Here is a 19226-nt window from a genome sequence, read left to right on the forward strand (position 1 = left end):
AGGTGCACGTCCAGGCTGCCGGTCCGAGTCTGAACACGGCGTGAAAAAGCCACTCCTTAGTAAAAGGCACATGGCAGTCCACCTGGAGCTTGCCGGGTGTACAAAACCTTTACTGTCTGGTGTTACTCAAACCAGCTCTCAGTATATGTTGGAGTAATGTGTAAATGCTGACGAACCGCTTGAGCAAATGAGAGTAATGTCATGTGTTCATAGGAGAATTAAAAAGTCACAGTCTTTTTGTACTTCTCCATCTTTGTTCAATGTTATACAAATAATGAATGTTTATGAGTTCAATGGCACGAATATTTCATGAGGTGAAAGCTGGAGCATACCAATCAACAAGGTGAAGCCAAGTTAAATGGTATGTTCCAGCTTTCACAGAATTAAATATTTGTTCCATTGAAAGAATGTAAAAACATTCATTATTTGTTTTATATAACGGCTAAAATAGATCCTTGTCATTTGACATTTTATTAATTTATAAACAACACAAAAGGGACTCACATTTTGGTGTTCCACTGCTGCTAAAGTCCAAATTGTGACGTGTAGTCTGTGATGCTGTGCACTGACTTCAGACTTCCATAAAAAAAGAAAAAAAAAGACTGTGTAGTTCCTCAGTAAAGCCAAAAAATCACGTCAGCCTTTCATCTGAACAACTCTTCATGCATCCAGAAGGCTTACAGCGGAGTGGATTTTGTGTGTGTGTGTGTGTGTGTGTACTGTATGTGTTACAAGAATTAGCAATGTCAGTTAGCTCAATCAAATCATCATGTCATTGTCCACCGCGCGTGCGCACACACACGCAACCTGGTTGGCACTTGTGCGCACGTGTACTACCAAAAAAGTGCAGCGAAAAAAATAAATCACATCAGAAATTAGTCCAGCTTTTCATTCCAACTTCCTGCCAACAGCCTCCAGACAGCACAGTGGATTTGTTTTTTTGTGTGGGTCTGTGCATTGTGTGTGTGTGCGTGCACGCACATGCAAGTGTGGACACTCGTGCATGCACGTGCACAAGCACATGTGGCGCAGGGACGTGTGCGTGCGTGAGGACGTGTGTGTGTGTGCGTGTGTGTGTGTGTGTGTGTGTGTGTGTGCACTTGTGCAGAGTAATGGTACCAAACGTATGGAACCAAATTTGCACTCTAAATGGAACCAAACTGCACTCTATGTTGGGAAAGTGAAATGCACGGACCCACGCCAGGGGGCATAAATGAACAGCCAATAGGAATTCAAATAAATAACAATTTATTATGCAAATGTGAAACAAAACCAAATATGCTAAAGTCAATCAATAACCAAAAAGGTGATGAGTGGGCAGGCCCGAGGGTAGGAGACGCCTATCCAGAGAAGAGCCGGGACCCATGAAGTTCCACTGCCAACGGAGACCTGCAACACACCAGAGCCACCAAGTCCTGATTCCCCCAGGTGGCCACCACTCATGGCTGTCAGACCCGGTACTGCTGGCAGGAACAAAAACAGGTTAGGGTGGGTGTGTAAACACCCAGCAAACAGTCAGCAACTCACAGAAATCCTCTTGTAGGAATAAATCCAAATACTCCCAGAGTGCAGAGAAAAAACTGGAGGACGTGCAGTGTCAATTGTTATACTTAGTAAGTCAGAAGTGAGGAGTGGAGACGGCAACTCCTCCAACTTCCACAAACTCGGCTACAAGCTGCAAGTATAAGTCACAACTGCAAAGACTTCACTAACAATGAATGTGCGTACGGCACAAAATGGCTGAGTCGGTTTACCTGCGTGGTAAGCTGATAACTCGGCAGAGTTATGGTGTCTTTTCCAGGCTTTTATGGAATGAGGTGATGAGTGATGTCAGACAGCTGACAGCCAAACGGTGCACCTGGAGGATCCACCTGGCTAGTGCGCCGTCTGGAGCCCAAAAAGTGCCAACAGGGAGGGCGCCCTCTGGTGGTGGGCCAACAGTACCTCCTCTTCCGTGGCCCACACAACAGGACCCCCCCCCCCAACGGGCTCCTCCTGGCGCCCGACCCGGCTTGTCGGGGTGCCTCCGGTAGAAATCAAAATGAAGCTCCTCTTCACCCAGGAGCGTTCGTCTGGGCCATAACCCTCCCAGTCTACCAGGTATTGATACCCCCGACCCCTCCGATGTACATCCAGGAGCTTCCTCACGGTCCACACCGGTTCTCCGTCGATGATGCAGGCAGGAGGTGGCACCGGTCCACGGGTGCAGAGGTCTGATGTGTGGTATGGTTTGATCTTGGAGACGTGAAACACCGGGTGTACTTGCAGTGAAGCTGGGAGCTGGAGCTTCACTGCAGCTGGGCTGATGACCTTGAGGATCCGCTATGGTCCGATGTATCGGTCAGTTAACTTTGGGGAGTCCGTGTGCAGAGGGATGTTTTTGGTCGATAGCCACACCTCCTGCCCGGGCTGATAAGCTGGGGCCGGGGCTCATCGGCGGTCTGCATGGACCTTAGCCCGCGTCCGGGCCTTCAGGAGAGCAGAGCGGGCTTTTTTCCACACCCGACGGCATCTCCTGTGGTGGGCCTGGACCGAGGGCACCTCGACCTCTCGCTCCACTGCCAGAAAAAATGGGGGCTGGTACCCCAAACAGACCTCGAATGGGGAGAGGCCAGTGGATGACGAAACCTGAATGTTGTGAGCATACTCAATCCAGGCCAGATGTTGACTCCAGGCCGTTGGATGCGCAGAGGTGACACATCTAAGAGCTTGCTCAAGGTCCTGGTTGGCCTGCTCTGCTTGACCGTTGGTCTGAGGGTGGTACCCGGACGAAAGGCTCACTGTGGCCCCCAGCTCCCTACAGAAACTCCTCCAGACCTACAATCAATCAATCAATTTTTTTATATAGCGCCAAATCACAACAAACAGTTGCCCCAAGGCGCTTTATGTTGTAAGGCAAGGCCATACAATAATTATGTAAAACCCCAACGGTCAAAACGACCCCCTGTGAGCAAGCACTTGGCTACAGTGGGAAGGAAAAACTCCCTTTTAACAGGAAGAAACCTCCAGCAGAACCAGGCTCAGGGAGGGGCAGTCTTCTGCTGGGACTGGTTGGGGCTGAGGGAGAGAACCAGGAAAAAGACATGCTGTGGAGGGGAGCAGAGATCGATCACTAATGATTAAATGCAGAGTGGTGCATACAGAGCAAAAAGAGAAAGAAACAGTGCATCATGGGAACCCCCCAGCAGTCTACGTCTATAGCAGCATAACTAAGGGATGGTTCAGGGTCACCTGATCCAGCCCTAACTATAAGCTTTAGCAAAAAGGAAAGTTTTAAGCCTAATCTTAAAAGTAGAGAGGGTGTCTGTCTCCCTGATCTGAATTGGGAGCTGGTTCCACAGGAGAGGAGCCTGAAAGCTGAAGGCTCTGCCTCCCATTCTATTCTTACAAACCCTAGGAACTACAAGTATGCTTTGGAGAGAAGGGGAATGAAAGTCAGTAGAAGCAAGACTGAGTACATGTGTGTGAACGAGAGGAAGCCCAGTGGAATAGTGCAGTTACAAGGAGTAGAAGTGGTGAAAGTAGATGAGTTTAAATATTTGGGGTCAACTGTTCAAAGTAATGGAGAGTGTGGTAGAGAGGTGAAGAAGAGAGTGCAGGCAGGGTGGAGTGGGTGGAGAAAGGTGGCAGGAGTGATTTGTGACCGAAGAATATCAGCAAGAGTGAAGGGGAAAGTTTACAAAACAGTAGTGAGACCAGCTATGTTGTATGGTTTAGAGACAATGGCACTAACAAAAAGACAGGAGGCAGAGCTGGAGGTGGCAGAACTGAAGATGTTGAGATTCTCTTTGGGAGTGACAAGAATGGACAAGATTAGGAATGAACATATCAGAGGGACAGCTCAGGTGGGACGGTTTGGAGACAAAGTCAGAGAGGCGAGATTGAGATGGTTTGGACATGTGCAGAGGAGGGACCCAGGGTATATAGGGAGAAGGATGCTGAGGATGGAGCCACCAGGCAGGAGGAGAAGAGGGAGACCAAAGAGGAGGTTCATGGATGTGCTGAGAGAGGACATGCAGGTGGTTGGTGTGACAGAGGAAGATACAGAGGACAGGGTGAGATGGAAATTATTGATCTGCTGTGGCGACCCCTAACGGGAACAGCCGAAAGACAAAGAAGAAGATGTCGAAAGCAGCCGTGAGTCCTGCTCCCAGAGCGCCGTAGCCCAGGAGCGTGCCTTGCCCTGAAGCAAATTAATTACCTAAGCCACCCGGCTGTGGTCTGATGCATACATCACAGGGCGTTGCAAAAAAACGAGCGTGCACTGCATCAAGAAGTCCGTTCACGTTTCGACACAACCCCCGTACGGTTCCAGGGGGCTAATGTAAGCTTCGGGTGACGGGGGGGAGGCCTTTGAACGACCACTGTATTTCTCTGTTAAGCGACAGTTCCACAGGAGGAGTGGCTGAGCGGTGAAAGCCTCCATCCTACGGCTGAGGTGAATGTCCTGCTCGGTTAATAGATCCAACCGAGCAGTGAGGTTGGTGAGAATGTGTTGCAGCTCACCCAACGCACCTCCTGGTGGAACCTGCGTACCTTGCATCTCCATTGGCTGTTCAGTTCAGTGGTGAACGCCCCTCGGAGTCCATGACGTGGCCGAGTTATCCTGTTGGGAAAGTGAAATGCATGGACCCACGCCAGGGGGCGTAAATGAACGGCCAATAGGAATTCAAATAAATAATTTATTATGCAAATGTGCAACAAAACCAAATATGCTAAAGTCAATCAATAACCAAAAAGGTGACGCGTGGGCAGGCCCGAGGGTAGGAGACGCCTATCCAGAGAAGACCCACGAAGTTCCACTGCCAACGGAGACCTGCAACACACCAGAGCCGCCAAGTCCTGATTCCCCCAGGTGGCCACTGCTCGTGGCTGCTGGCAGGAACAAAAACAGGTTAAGGTGGATGTGCGAACACCCAGCAAACAGTCAGCAACTCACAGAAATCCTCTTGTAGGAATAAATCCAAATACTCCCAGAGTGCAGAGGAAAAACTGGAGGACGTGCAGTGTCAATTGTTATACTTAGTAAGTCAGAAGTGAGGAGTGGAGACGCCAACTCCTCCAACTTCCACAAACTCGGCTACAAGCTGCAAGTATAAGTCACAACTGCAAAGACTTCACTAACAATGAATGTGCGTACGGCACAAAACGGCTGAGTCAGTTTACCTGCGTGGTAAGCTGATAACTCGGCAGAGTTATGGTGTCTTTTCCAGGCTTTTATGGAATGAGGTGATGAGTGATGTCAGACAGCTGACAGCCAAACGGTGCACCTGGAGGATCCACCTGGCCAGTGCGCCGTCTGGAGCCCAAAAAGTGCCAACAGGAAGGGCGCCCTCTGGTGGTGGGCCAGCAGTACCTCCTCTTCGGCAGCCCACACAACACTCTATATGCAATGTTACACAAATGGGATGAATTAATTCATGTCATGTGACATACAAAGCACAAATGAAATGACAAGGATCCACTCAGCCGTTATATAAATTACAATAAATCAATGCTAATGTAACCATGCTGAACTTGGTCGTGAATTAGTCCAGCTCTGTCCAAGTACATGAACCCTGTTCTGTTTGTCTTTCCCTTCTTCATTTAGTTTATCTCTGCATTGTGTTTGAATAATGGCCAGGAGAAGGAATGAAGTGATTGCTCTTTTATCTGCATGGAAAAGAATATTGATCAGAAATCATGGGCTCATCACAGCGGCTACAGCACCTTGCGCCAGTTTCCTATAGAATGGCCAACATAATACATTTACATTGAAAACAAAGACAATAGAATAAAAATATATACCTGAGTGGAACAGCACATGTACCGGCAAAGTGGTCCCTGTGTCCACTGCACTCATCACAACCAACCACCAAGGCAGGTTTACTGTTTCACCCCATAATACATAAACCCAAATGAAAAGTCATGAAAAGTGGAATCATGCCCTGTTACACTAACATATATACACACACACACACACACACACACACACACACACACACACACACACACACACACACACACACACACACACACACACACACACACTCACTCACATTTTGACATTAAATTTGACTTTGACAAATGTTTTGTTTCAAAACTCTTGTTTTTAGATGCCATGTGAGCATCAAAAACATTTGACCATAATCACAGTTTATTGTTATATATCCTGCACTTCAGAAGGATCACAAATCATGTCCTGCAAAAAGTGACTTGACAGTAACGTTATTTGATTCCTGATTAAGACATTAAAAATAATCCACCAGCAATATTTTGGTGCTTCTTTACTCATCAGATTGTTGTAGTTTGCTCCGATCCTCCTTGACTGCCTCTTTGACAACACTGAGTGTGCACAGCTGTTTTTATCCATACATTTTGTAAGCATTGTGCTGTCAAGACGCAGTGTCAGATCACTGTTTCCAGCTTGCATATTGCTTCAGTATTTATTCCTGTCTTGCCGGTTCAGAACCTTGTCTGTTTTGACCTCCATCCAGACCGCCACCTGTGCTGACCTTGAGCCTGTTTAATTACCAATTTTGAGACGAGCCTTAATGTTAATCTAGTTTGGATTCTGACCGATCTGATAACAACCTTGGCCTGTACCTGGATGACATGACTTTGCTGCTGAATTTTAAGTCCATTGTCGTGAATTGTAATTTTCTGTTGTGTGTGTTGTGTTGTGTACTTGGTGAAGTGGATTTGTGTATTTTCTCTGGGAGTTACTGTGCAGTGCAGTGAAGTGGAACTTTTGGATACTTTTTTTTTCTTTCCAGTCTGCACCCGGTGAAGAGGATTAAGTCCAATTGTAGAAAAAAATATATTATATTATATTTGGAATTTTAGTGCACACATGAGTAAAGCATGAAGGAGTTCAAGTACCTCGGGGTCTTGTTCACAAGTGAAGAGATAATGGAGCATGAGATTGGCCGGAGAATCAGCGCAGCAGGGGCGCTGTTGCATTTGCTCTACTGTACGGTTGTGAGGGAGCTGAGCCAAAAAGGTGAAGCTCTCGATCTACTGGTCAATCTTCGTTCCTACTCTCACCTATGGTCATGAGGGTTGGGTCATGACTGAAAGAACTAGATCTTGGGTACAAGCGGCCGAAATGGGCTTCCTTAGGAGGGTGGCTGGTGTCTCCCTTAGAGATAGGGTGAGAAGTTCGGTAATCCCTGGGAAGCTCAGACTAGAGCCACTGCTCCTTCACATTGAAAGGACCCAGCTGAGGTGGTTCGGGCATCTGGTAAGGATGTGTCCTGGCACCCTCCTAGGGAGGTGTTCCAGGCATGTCCATCTGGAAGGAGACCCCGGGTAAGATCCAGGACTTGGTGGAGAGATTATATCTCCACACGGGCCTGGGAATGCCTCGGGATCCCCCAGTCAGCGGTGGTGAATGTGACACGGGAAAGGGAAGTCTGGGGTCATGATGAAGTGTGCAACTTATATTTCAACAGTTCTGTTGTGCTCCAGGGTGGACATTATTATATGTGGCATGTGCAGGTCATACCGCTTTGCCGTGCCAGATCCATTTTGAGGTTCCCTCGTATGTGCTCAAATCGTTTCAGATCCTGTTTTGCCACCATCAGAATATGTAAATTGCAGACAGATGGTCCTCAGATTGCACATTGACTGCCGTTGAGATGGGATCCGACGGCCCAGAGGGTTTTGAACATTTGCATCAAACTTGGAGATGACGCCCAATTTTGACCAACTGTGTGGACCTCTGCAGATGGCTGTCAGAATGTTTTGGAACTGAAACCGGACACTTTTCAGATGTGCGCCAATTCGTCATTCTCACTCCATTCTGCGTGATTCTGGCTATGTGTGACAGGGGTATTAACCCTCTGGGGCCGACGCCATCATATACGACAGCTAATACCAGCTAAATTATAAATAACTTTTGAATGGTATGAGATAGAAACTTACTTTTTTTTGCTGAAAAGTTAACTCCGCAGACTTTCGAGCCAGCCATCTGCCATCTTTGTACTCCTCATAGAAGCTGTGTGTTGACATGCGCAGTGTGAGTGTCCAATCGGAATTGGTTCACCATCACATGGTTTTCCAAAATCCAATCGTAGGGCAGATTTACCTCACGTGAAAAGCCAAAGATCGTTTTCAAGAGTGATATGTTACTAGTTAGCCCGTTTGAATAGCCCCCTGGGTGCTCCAATGAGTACATACTATTAGTACATACTCAGTGTGCCCTGCACCATTACGCACAGTGATCAGAGAAAGCAGGTTCACATGGAGAGCCTCTGATGACAATCTCACGTGCTCAAACAAAGAGTGTGTAACTTTCAGGATTGCTCCACTAGTTTGCATGTGAATGTTACTGGATAACTCTTTTGCTTTCTCTGCATAAAGCACTGTTTACCATATCAATGGATAACAAAACGCACAGACCATTTTGTATATATTGTTCAAAATGTGCATTTGTGTTTATCGTTTGAACCTTTTTGTTGTTCAGTCTTTCACACAAGACCTCAAATTACCTTGATAAAGTGTCAAAACAGTTGTTTATTATAGTTTGCTGTGTGTTTTGAATAAATGTGTGTGGAAAATTATTTTTTGCTTGCCTAGTTTTGATTGTAAACCTTTATTACACTTATAAAACACAACAAAAACATACATATTCTGAAAGCACAGGTTGTCCTGAAAAAAAAAAGAGACATAAAACTTGATTGAGTGATGCAAGGAGAGCTGTTAACAGTAATAATAAAACATTTATGCCAGGAGAGTGAACTGTCCAAAAAATGCCCTCGGACCCCAGAGGGTTAATAAACTAACTGAACTACAACAAGACAATAAATCAATACCACTACCAACACTGTTAAACTAGCATGAACCACAATAACATTTAAAACCCCAAAACCCTGAAATCCCATGGTGCATTGCAGCACAATGTCCATTGTTCACTATTGTTAGCTAATATCGCTAATTTCTCCAAATAAATTAGTCCTATCAACTTTCTGTTTTCGCAGTGTTTATCCTTGTACCAAAACATATGCAACCCCAATTCCAATGAAGTTGGGACATTGTGTAAAATGTATATGAAACCAGAATACTATATTGCAAAAACTCTGCAACCTATATTCAGTTGAATACACCACAAATACAAGATATTTAATGTTCAAACTGATAGACTTTATTGTTTTGTGCAAATATTTGCTCACTTTGAAATGGATGCCTGCAACACATTTCAAAAACGTTGGGACGGGACAACAAAAGACTGGGAAAGTTGATGAATGCTTAAAGAACACCCAGTTGGAAACAGGTGAGCGTCATGATTGGGTATAAAAGGAGAATCCCCAAAAGGCTCAGCCATTCACAAGCAAAGATGGGGCAAGGATCATCACTTTGTGAACAACTGCGTGAAAAAATAGTCCAACAGTTTAAGAACAATGATTCTCAATGTTCAATTGCAAGGAATTTAGGGATTCCATCATCTACAGTCCATAATATAATCAGAAGATTCAGAGAATTTGGAGAAATTTCTACACGTAAGCGGCAAGGCCGAAAACCAACATTGAATGCCCGTGACCTTCGATCCCTCAGGCGGCACTCCATTAAAAACCAACATCATTGTGTAAAGGATCTTACCGTATGGGATCAGGAACACTTCAGAAACCATTGTCAGTTAACACAGTTTGTCACTACATCCACAAGTGCAAGTTAAACCTTTGCCACTACTCTGCCTTCTCTGGGCCCAAGTTCATTTGAAATGGACAGATGCAAAATAGAAAAGTGTGCTGTGGTCTGATGAGTTCACATTTCAGATAGTTTTTGGAAATCATGGACATTGTGTCTTCCAGACAAAAGAGGAAAAAGACCATCCAGATTGTTACCAGCCACCTGCACCATGGCATCCAAAGTGCATGTTGACAACAGGTAGATGACACAGACTGCTGTCAGACCATAAAAGGCACTGCAGACTGCCCAGTGTTCAAACGTCTGGATGGCAAACACGGGATTGGAGTGCCATGCGCACTCCAGTGTGTGTGTGTGTGTGTGTGGTGCACATTCACTATGTACACAAGCGTGGGGCTGCAGTTATCAGTCAGCTGTGTGTCTGTGGGTTTGTGTGTGTGTATGTATGCATAATGCTGCATGGGTAACTAAGTGCACGTGGGTACACGTGTGCATGCATGCCACTGGACAAGAAACACAAAACAATGTCTGAAAACCTAGTAAATAAATATATTCACTAGAGTTCATTCATTCATCCATTCATCTTCTACCGCTTAGTTCAATTAAGGGTCGTGGGGGGCAGGAGCCTATCCCAGCAGTCATAGAGCGCAAGGCGGGGTACACCCAGGACAGGACGCCAGTCTGTTGCAGGGCCACAAATAGACAAACAAACACAGACACACCCACACACACACCTACGGACAATTTTAAAGATTCCAATCCACCCAACCCCCATGTCTTTGGATGTGGGAGGAAACTGGAGCACCCGGAGGAAACCCACGCAAACATGGGGAGAACATGAATTGAACCCACGACCTTCTCGCTGTGAGGCAACAGTGCTAACCACTAAGCCACTGTGCTGCCCTTCACTGGAGTTTTAGGCACTATATACAAAAAGTTTTACCTTGTGATGTTTATGCTGTTGTTCATGTGCAGCAGTTAAATTGCAGCCTTATCAGATCGTCTCAATGGATTTTTCAATGTTGTTGACGTCTTGTAGAGCATTGACCTCTTTGATTTTGATTTTGTGGGATCTGAAACGTCAATAGGGCGAACAGCGCACTGGTAAAACACTTAAAGTAGACCTGCATTGAAATAAATGTGGTCAGATCTCAGAAAGAAATAGCTGATATGTATTTATAAGACCCTTATGAATGCAGTAAAGTAAATCTGCAAGCCCAAATTTGTAATTCAGTGGAGAAATCTTAATTTAAAAATGACAAATTTGCAACTAAAATTTGGCCCTCCGTGAAAACTGTTTGTACATCCGGGTCATTGCAGTGACGTCCAGCAGAAGACGGCGCGCTCCCGCCTTCAGTCTGATCCCGCATTGAAATTGATTTTATCTGTTAGTAATGTTACTGTTATGGGCCTTTCACACTGAATCCGTCAGATGCGTCAGAAATCGGCCTAAAAAGCATTATTTTCAATGAGACGCGTTGCGTTTTAGATGCATCAGATGCGTCGCATCAAAAGCTGAGCTAAACCGACGCATCTGACGGGAGCGCGCATTGCCGCTTGTCAGCAGGCTGACGGAGTCAAAGTTCAATCCAATCCAACTTCCGACCTACTGAGCTGTGACGTACCTTTGCATTGTCCAATAGGAACTATGCGTCGGGCCAAAAGACGGAAGACGGGTGGCAGAAACCACTGCCTCTACAAAATGGACGGTGCAGAAACCACTGATCTGTGCAAAATATACGTGTCACAGGACTCCTCATTTATGGAGCAGTTTTCTGAAGAAAAATCCTTCGAAATGTTTTTTGTTGTTGTTACCTCATTATTTTTGATTACTGTTAAAAAAGTTTAGAACACTTGTAACTAAAATAGCTAAATAAATCAATAAATGGTTCTTTAGAAACCGTTTGTCTGTAAATTAAAACCCCCTGTTATTTCAGATTATTTCATTTCTTGTTTAACATAAGGAACCTCGGACATTTATTTTTAGACAAAATAACATGGAAATTTGTACATTTTTTTTTAAAGTCTGGTAGATTATTTATATCTCATTTTAACCAGAAAAACAGACACTGTAAATAAATACTAATGTTTATTATAAATGCAACAGGAAATAATTTAACAATCTGTTCATTTATTGTTAAAATATAAAATGAAACAGCTTTTTAAAAAAATAATAAAATAGTTGCTGTGGAAAGAGCCTTTTATTTAGAAGCAGGTGATGTTCTGCTGGATTCTTGGGACCAGATGAAGGTCTCTTCTGCAGCTTTGAACTCTGGTGGTTTTGCTGAAAAGCAGAGATGTTTTCTTTTGACTGGACTTGTGGTGTTCAGCTCATCAATGGAAGTTTGGTTGTCTGCACAGCAAATGTTCCTGATTGGGACAAATAAAAATATTTCTTTAAATATAAAGAAACACTAAACAGTTTATATATATATATAAAAAAGGGAAAAAAAACGATGGAAAAAACACCCGAAAAAATAAGTTATTTAAGGTTGAGCTTTTGTGGTGTCTGAAAAAAGCTGTAGTTTTATTCGGTAAAAATAAAAAGACCGAAGCATTTAGAGATTAAAGTGTTCACTCAGATCAGCTGTGCTAAAAGGCTATGCTAACATTAGCCGATCATTAAACCTTCAAAGCAGTTCAGTAAACGTCACGTTTTATTTTTACATTATTCTCACCTCGATAAAGCTGCAGAACTAAACTCCGTTGGGCAAACTGGGACTTCGCATATATCCAAAAAGTGGGAGATTTCGGACTGAGTGGGTTTGCTCCATCACCCCCGCTGCCTGCCTCGGTCTGCCCAGTGATGATGCCTGAAGGTCGGCTTCTCCGTGCAGGTTGGCCCGCTGTCGCGGTTCGATCGATATCCCACCAAGTCATCGGTCCTCCCTCGGTTGGCATCACTCTGAAAAGTAGCTGAAAAAAAAAGCTTCTCCCAGCAGGGTGATGGGTTTTTTAAAGGTTTTTTGTGGTTCAGGCGACCGAAGTTCAAGATGGCGATCGCTGAACTTTTTCAGATTGTGGAAACAGCCAGAGTGTGACGTGGCAATCTCCACCCCCCACCTTTTTTTTTTCTTTTTTTTTTGCCGCTTCCAAAGCAACGCGTCTGACGTCATGCGTCGGATCCGTCGGATGTGTTTTCCGACGGATCCGACGGATTCCCATGCATTGACGGATTGGCCTGACGGATTCAGTGTGAAAGGCTCATTATACACGTCGTGGTTTCAGCATCCAAAAGTAAGCTGCAATGAATGTGAGATACAGCTCTGCATGCTCAGATCAGCGGCGACATCGACAGCGGGCGACATTCTTCCCCGACACCTCGCTCTCTGCCTCTGCTGCGGTTACTGAGTCTGCGGGCTCGGTAAACACCGAAGCGGGCCACTCACATCACCCCCGTGTCTGCTGTGCAGCCGGCACCACCTCTCTGTCTACTGAATGGAGGTGCAGCCAACTTGGCACAAGTCCAGAGAATACGCTCGCTGTTTTGATACGGAGCGGCCGGTGACACCTGTAGTCGCAAGGACAGACTTTCCGCAGAGCCGCACGTCTCGGTAATCGGAACTGCAGAGCTCCGTGGCCGCTGAGAGAGGTTTATATCTTTTTAATGACTTGGATTCTTTGCGGGTCTCGCCTCCGTACCCCGCAATGGTAACACCAGAGGCGAAAGACAGTAGATTTTCAATGTGACACCACTCAGTCAAATGGGCGTATGAAAAAGTCCCCCAAAATAATTTTCAAGCACAAATAAAAGAAATGTGTACTCACCAAACGTGCTGCAAGACAATATGAAGTTTTAAAAAAAGTAGATCCTTCCGTATAAGACAAGAAAAAGGTGCAGATGCAAACTGACGTAAATCCACAAATTACAGTTGGCGCGCGCAATGCATGCTGGGATAGGGGCTTTTCGGCAGCGTCCCGGATGTGCTGACAGTTTTGCGGAGGGCTAAATTTTAGCTGTAAATTTGTCATTTTCAAATGAAGATTTCTCCGTTGAATGACAGATCTGGGCTTGCAGATTTACTTTACTACATTCAGAAGGATCTTATGTGTAAATATAAGTCATTTTTTGGTCCAAAGATCTGACTGCATTTACTTCAATGCAGGTCTACTTTAAGGGGCTTTCACAGTGGTGTATTTGTAGAGCTGCTCATTGCAGCGTTGTGTTTCATTTAAATATGGCCGAAATACGTGCGTACTCAGCCTTTAACAGTGTTTGTTCATACATACATAAAAGGAATAAGACAGGAGGAATAAAATACATACAAGGAGGAATAAAATTCATCACCAGTAATCATCAGTAATTATTAGCACATGTGTGGAGAGTCACAGTCTTACGGTTATGAGTACTTTTATGTTGTCTTGCTAAGTGGGACGTGAAAAAACATGCAACATGTCCTTTAAAGTTTTTGTTGGACTGTTGACGTCAAAGCACTAGTGACACACATCAAAATGTAAGTCCCTTTTCTGTTGTTTATAAATTAATAAAATATCAAATGACAAGGATCTATTTTAGCCATTATATAAAGCAAATAATGTTTTTTTCATTCATTCAATGGAACGAATATTTCATGCGGTGAAAGATGGAACATTTCATCTTTCACCTCATGAAATATTTGTACAATTGAACTCATAAATAATCATTATTTCTATACCATGACATGCTATTTCAGCTTGGGACTCCGACGAGGGTGGTCAAATCTCCTCCACTCTCATTTATCTCTGCTCTCTGCTTTAACCTTCAAGTCCCTACTTCACCGGACTGTGAATTTCGCAAATTATATTGGATACTGGCTCTACTGGACTACTATTGGATTAACCATGGATTTGATCAGCTGGTCTCTGAACGCTATTGGCACCATCTTTTCTACAAGAAGGTCAGGACCGGGGATCCTACCTGCCCAGATGGAATGTATCCTGCGGGCTATGTTCTTGACTCCTGGGAGTCATGGCATGTTGCATGCTTTGCGCCTTTCTCTGTTGAGGACATCGAGGATTTATTCATATTTGGTCTTATGGTAGCAGGGCTGGTACTTTCTGGGTTATGTGCTGCCCTGATCTACCAGAAAATTGGAAAGACGGTGGTATCAAGAACTACGGCCCCTCGCTTGTCCGTCATGATTAACAAGGTGGGCAAGGCAGTGCACTATCAGACTGCGATGACTCTTGAACTCAAACGCAAATTGGATGACATCTTGGAGCAGATGCGTGTCTTGCAGATGAAGATGAAGATTTTGGAGGCCGGGGAATATTCTTAATTCATAATTGGGAATATTCTTAATTCATAGTTGGGATTTGGTTGTTCAAGTGAAGCTGTAAAATGTGTTTTTCACTACTCAAACCACAACATGGCAGGCTTATCAGCCTGAAGGACAAATTGCCCTGCTGTTTTACTCCAGAGGAATGTCTTTGGCCTTGGTGAACATTTGGCTGTTTCTTATCTCAACTCACAAAGACAATAAACTGTTTCACAGGACTGAAGCATGCTCCACTCCCTCTCCCCACCCCCCTCCTACCCCCCATCACACACCCCCCACTCCAGCTTCTGCTCACATCATCCCTTCCCTTCTGCGGGGGCAGCGCAGTTTTAGCTGCAGCAGGTCCCTGTTCCCACCCAAGCTGATGGTGGCACAACTCAGGGTTGCTGCGAGACCTTCACCCACTTGCCTCAATTTGGATAATGGACTTCTTCAAATTTAGTGCACATAAACAATGTCAAAAGTGTATGTGCTGTCTTTAATTCTGATGTGTGCCATTATTACGGTAAACAAGTAATAACTGTGGACTAATTGCTGTCTGAGGTAACTGGAGTGTAAACATAATTTCTCCACTGTGAGATCAATAAAGTATATCTCATCTCTCATATTTTATTCAATGATCAACATTTATTTGCACAGTTGATATGTCCATGGCACAGAGAGTTTCACTTTTTGAAGCACTTACTTTTCTTATTTCTTCAGACCACTACAATTTCATCAAATGAATCCTTGGTCTCCACAAGCTGATTGTGCAATAACAGCTTCCCAAAGTGGCACTGCAGCCTCCTTATTCACATCACTTTCTCTCAGCAAACGCTGGGAGCAGAGGTCAAACTGATTTCTAGAATACCGACCTTTTAGAATACCTCACCACAGAAATCATATACTGGTTTTTGTCCAAATCTTTGCTGACAATAACACACAAGCTATTCTGTGGATCTCCTCTCCAGAATCCACAGCTGGAATTGGGACAGCCACATTGTCACTAAGTTGTTTTTAAGTCTAAGCAATGATGTTTGACCTTTCCTTCAGCCTGAGATCCGTGTTCTTTTTACAGTCCTGTGAAAAAGTTAGTGACAACTTGACATCAAAAAACAAAAAAAAAATTCTGATTTTTTTATATTACAATTTCTAAAATTCTGCCCTTTAAACTCACAGTGAAATGTAATCTCTACAGACAAGTAATCTCTTCTTCAGACAAGTCAGGAGATGGATACATCAACATTTCCAAGACACTGAATATGTCTTGTTCTTTATTTACATCAGTTATGAAGAAATACAAACAGTATGGTACTCTATGTTAAATCTGTGTGGAGCAGAACGTTCTCAAAAACTAAGGGTCTGTGTAAGAAGGAGACGAGTGAGTAAAGCCACCAAGACACCCAGACAACCCTGAGCAAGGTATAGGCACCTGTGGGTGTGACTGGAGAAATTGCACATAGTGCAAATTTTGAATTTAGCATCACCAGTTATATAGCTTCATGATGAAGTGGTACAGAGGAGGATAAAAATGAAACTTGAAAGTGCAGCTACAATTTGCTAGAAGGCACATCAGAGATGCAAGCCTACCCAGACAGCAAATAGGTCCGGGCCGGATGTAGTCCAACATCTGGTACCAATCCTGAAAACAGATCTGGTCCAGACAGTTTTTGCACCCTGGCCCAGATCCGGCACAGCTCCGCTTTACAGTTCTGGAACAGATCCGGACCAGATCTGAACTGGATCCGCAAAAGACCAACCGTTTACAGACCATATCTGGCACGGATCTGGGGCAGATGTGGACCGCATCACAGCACCGTGGCAGGAACAAGTTTTACAGGGGTAAGTTCCGTGGATCCGAGGAAACTGATTTGTATCTATAACACACAGATCAGTGTCCCTGGACTTATAAAACTTGATTGTCGTAAAGAAACAAACCGCTTTGCAATAAGCATTTAAAAAAGCCTCAGTGATGATCATGATTACAGTACAGAGTTTACAACTGCTAATGGATAGTTTCTACCGAGTGCAGATAAAATTGCTTATCGTTATGCCCCATGTTCCTGCCACGGTGCTGTGATGCGGACCACATCTGTCCCAGATCCGTGCCAGATATGGTCTGTAAATGGTTAGTGTTTTGCGGATCCAGTTCAGATCTGGTCTGGATCTGTTCCAGAACTGTAAAGTGGAGCCGTGACAGGTCTGGGCCAGGATGCAAAAACTGTCTGGACCGGATCTGTTTTCAGGATTGGTACCAGATGTTGGACTACATCCGGCCCAAATCTATTTGCTGTCTGGGTAGATTTGATCTGTTTTGTTGAAAGAAAATTTTTCTCTGCTCTACTCCACTATGAAGCTATGAGCAGTGGTGCAAAATTCAAAATTTGAACTGTGCACAATTTCTTTGAAACATCAAAAATCTAAATTTGCATCTCAGATGTACCTTATGGCAAATTGTAGTTGAACTTTCAGGTTTTCTTTTTATGAAAGTCTTCCTCTATACCACTTCATCATGATGCTGTATAACTGGGGATACAAAATGCAAAACATGCACTATGCGCAACTTCTCCAATCACAGCCACAGAAGCCTTTAACTTCTTCTGGATTGTCTGGGTGTCCTGGTGGCTTTCCTCACTGTTTTCCTTTTTGCACAGTCACTCAGTTTTTGAGAACCATCTACTCCATACAGATTTATCATAGAGTGCCACACTGTTTGTATTTCTTAATAACTGATGGAAAGAAAACTGACAATAAAACTGATTATTTACAGGTATTATACCAAAGTGGCCCATTACTTATGCACCCCATCATCTTTGCTTTTATATTTTTATTTAATTTATATGAAGTTGTTTGAATTTGTGTTTAAGGACAATAATTATTCCAATTTTTAGTTTTTATAGTTTTTTTTTTTTTTAATTTGTTGTACTTGAAATGGCAAGTGGAAAAAATGTTGGTATGCCTATATTTTGTTGTGTGGGCCGCCGAAGAGGAGGTACTGCTGGCTCACCACCACCGGATGGCGCCCTGCTTGGAGTGCGGGCTTCAAGCACAAGAGGGCGCCAGAACCACTGGGAGTGACAGCCGTCAATCATCCTCAACACCAGCTGTCACTCATCATCTCATCATCACCATCACCATAAAGGCCGGGTGGCGACTCCACCTCCTCGCCGAGAAATCTCCTACAATACAAGGTAATCTCTCTGCTGACTTATATGTCAAAAAAAATCTGATCTGTTTTGCAGCTGTTTTTTCCTGGTGGTATTTCCTTGACTGGATTTTCGGAGCTGCACGTGTGTATGATTGGAGGTGGAGGCTCTCCCTCCACAAGAATCAATAATCAAGGTTGCTGGGTGTGAGGATTCACACTCACTACCTTCTGTTTTTTCTGCCAGCAGTACCAGGGCCGACAACGGAGGACAGAGACCACCTGGGGACTCGGGGCTTGGCGGCTTCGGTGTTCTTCAGGCCGTTGGTGGTGGAAGCGGTGTGGGTCCCGGCTCTTCGTTCATCTGAGGTCTCCTATCTTCGAGCCTGCCCGCAATCCTCTTGTGTGTGATTGGCAGAACCTTTGTTTGTTTTACGTTGTGTACTTGTGCAACATTAAATTGTTACTCCTTTCCTTATCCATTGTCCGTTCATTAGCGCCCCCTGTTGTGGGTCCGTGTTACGACACCTTCCCAACAGGATTTCTCGGCCATTCGTCATGGATCCCGAGGGGCGTCAACCACAGCTTGAACAGCCAATGGGAGAACAAGGAGCGCAGGCGTCAGCAGGAGGCGTGGTGAGTGATCTGCAGCAAATCCTTACCGCTTTCACTGCTCAGTTACAGCTGGTAACTGAGCAAAATGCAAGCCTCAATCAGAGGATGGAGGCTCTCACCGCCAGAGTGGAAGCACGCGAGTCAAGCGTCGCTGCAGTGTCTCCTCCTGCTGGTCCGGGGCCTAATGTAGATGTTCCACTGGCCGTTCAACTACCCCCCCCACCGTCCCCTGAAGCTTACATAAGTCCTCCTGAACCGTACGGAGGCTGTGTGGAGACGTGCGCAGACTTCTTGATGCAGTGTTCGCTCGTTTTTGCACAGCGTCCAGTCATGTACGCGGCAGACGCCACCCGGGTGGCTTATGTAATTAATTTGCTTCGAGGTGAGGCACGCGCTTGGGCTACAGCGCTCTGGGAACAGCAGTCATGGCTTCTGACGTCATACGCTGGGTTTATACGGGAATTCAAACAGGTGTTTGATCATCCCAACAGAGGCGAGACCGCCTCGACCGTGCTGCTGTCACTGAGACAGGGGCGTCGGAGCGCGGCCGATTACGCTGTCGACTTCCGCATCGCGGCTGCGAGGTCGGGTTGGAATGACGT

This window comes from Thalassophryne amazonica, chromosome 12, assembly GCF_902500255.1.
Source record: "Thalassophryne amazonica chromosome 12, fThaAma1.1, whole genome shotgun sequence".
In the NCBI taxonomy this organism is placed as follows: domain Eukaryota; kingdom Metazoa; phylum Chordata; class Actinopteri; order Batrachoidiformes; family Batrachoididae; genus Thalassophryne; species Thalassophryne amazonica.